We start from the raw sequence: 2,500 nt of genomic DNA, 5'->3' as shown, positions 1-2,500 counted from the left end.
CGACGGAATCGCTAAAACGTTAAGTCGGGCCGACGCCGGAAAACGCCCAACGACACGGAGAGTATAGTCGGGTGGGCGCGCGCTGGTCGGGTTACGGTGAAAACCATGGTGCCGCAGCCAATACGACGGAATCGCTAAAACGGCTAAGTCGGTCCGACGCCGGAAAACGCCCAACGACGCCGAGCGCATAGTCGGGTGGGCGCGCTGGTCGGGTAACGGTGAAAACCATGGCGCCGCAGCCAATACGACGGAATCGCTAAAAACGCCAAGTCGGGCCGACGCCGGAAAACGCCCAACGACGCCGAGCGACAGTCGGGTGGGCGCGCGCTGGTCGGGTAACGGTGAAAACCATGGCGCCGCAGCCAATACGACGGAATCGCTAAAAACGGTTAAGTCGGGCCGACGCCGGAAAACGCCCAACGACGCCGAGCGCATAGTCGGGTGGGCGCGCGCTGGTCGGGTAACGGTGAAAACCATGGCGCCGCAGCCAATACGACGGAATCGCTAAAAACGCCAAGTCGGGCCGACGCCGGAAAACGCCCAACGACGCCGAGCGCATAGTCGGGTGGGCGCGCGCTGGTCGGGTAACGGTGAAAACCATGGCGCCGCAGCCAATACGACGGAATCGCTAAAAACGCCAAGTCGGGCCGACGCCGGAAAACGCCCAACGACGCCGAAGCGCATAGTCGGGTGGGCGCGCGCTGGTCGGGTAACGGTGAAAACCATGGCGCCGCAGCCAATACGACGGAATCGCTAAAAACGCCAAGTCGGGCCGACGCCGGAAAACGCCCAACGACGCCGAGCGCATAGTCGGGTGGGCGCGCGCTGGTCGGGTAACGGTGAAAACCATGGCGCCGCAGCCAATACGACGGAATCGCTAAAAACGCCAAGTCGGGCCGACGCCGGAAAACGCCCAACGACGCCGAGCGCATAGTCGGGTGGGCGCCGCTGGTCGGGTAACGGTGAAAACCATGGCGCCGCAGCCAATACGACGGAATCGCTAAAAACGCCAAGTCGGGCCGACGCCGGAAAACGCCCAACGACGCCGAAGCGCATAGTCGGGTGGGCGCCGCTGGTCGGGTAACGGTGAAAACCATGGCGCCGCAGCCAATACGACGGAATCGGCTAAAAACGCCAAGTCGGGCCGACGCCGGAAAACGCCCAACGACGCCGAGCGACAGTCGGGTGGGCGCGCTGGTCGGGTAACGGTGAAAACCATGGCGCCGCAGCCAATACGACGGAATCGCTAAAACGCCAAGTCGGGCCGACGCCGGAAAACGCCCAACGACGCCAGCGCATAGTCGGGTGGGCGCGCGCTGGTCGGGTAACGGTGAAAACCATGGCGCCGCAGCCAATACGACGGAATCGCTAAAAACGCCAAGTCGGGCCGACGCCGGAAAACGCCCAACGACGCCGAGCGCATAGTCGGGTGGGCGCGCGCTGGTCGGGTAACGGTGAAAACCATGGCGCCGCAGCCAATACGACGGAATCGCTAAAACGCCAAGTCGGGCCGACGCCGGAAAACGCCCAACGACGCCGAGCGCATAGTCGGGTGGACGCGCGCTGGTCGGGTAACGGTGAAAACCATGGCGCCGCAGCCAATACGACGGAATCGGCTAAAACGGCCAAGTCGGGCCGACGCCGGAAAACGCCCAACGACGCCGAGCGCATCGGGTGGGCGCGCGCTGGTCGGGTAACGGTGAAAACCATGGCGCCGCAGCCAATACGACGGAATCGCTAAAAACGCTAAGTCGGGCCGACGCCGAAAACGCCCAACGACGCCGAGCGACAGTCGGGTGGGCGCGCGCTGGTCGGGTAACGGTGAAAACCATGGCGCCGCAGCCAATACGACGGAATCGCTAAGCCTGGCAGAAAATCTCTGCCGCGGCAGAGAAATGGCCATTTTCTCTGCCGCGGCAACAGTGTAGGGCTCCTTCACAAGCTGACGGGCAGGGGTCCCAGGCGGGGCTAAGTTCCCCAGGTATATTGGGGGCTGGCATCCTCCTGTCAAGTTGTGGGTTCGCCCCACAACTTTTCTACGCTCGCCACGTAGCAACTATACGCTGTCGCTGCGGCGTGTTACGCCGGGCGACGCTTACGCTGCCGCGGTGACTTGTCACGTGGCGACGTCTATCGCTGTCGCGTGACAGTCACGGCGACGCTTATCGCTTGCCGCGTGACGGTCCCGTGGCGACGTTATCGCTGCCGCGTGACGGTCCCGCGGCGACGCTTATCGCTGCCGCGTGACGGTCCCGCGGTGATGTTTATCGCTGCCGCGTGACTGTCCCGAACAGAGAAAGCCCACGGTCCCCGACTACGTGGGGAACAAGCGCCGTTGCCTTCAGAGAACGCCCCGCGTCACGTGGCCGCGCCACCGTGGTGACATGAGTGCGCTCCGAATTTGAGAACAACCGTGAACAGGTGTTGCCTCTACCTCTCCACAGTTAGTGGTAGGATACGTAACATTCTGCGCCGATCCTCAATCGGCGGATGCCGTTGC

This window comes from Lolium perenne, chromosome 2 (genome assembly GCF_019359855.2).
Source record: "Lolium perenne isolate Kyuss_39 chromosome 2, Kyuss_2.0, whole genome shotgun sequence".
Taxonomy (NCBI): domain Eukaryota; kingdom Viridiplantae; phylum Streptophyta; class Magnoliopsida; order Poales; family Poaceae; genus Lolium; species Lolium perenne.
Note: the sequence above shows the minus strand (reverse complement) of the source record.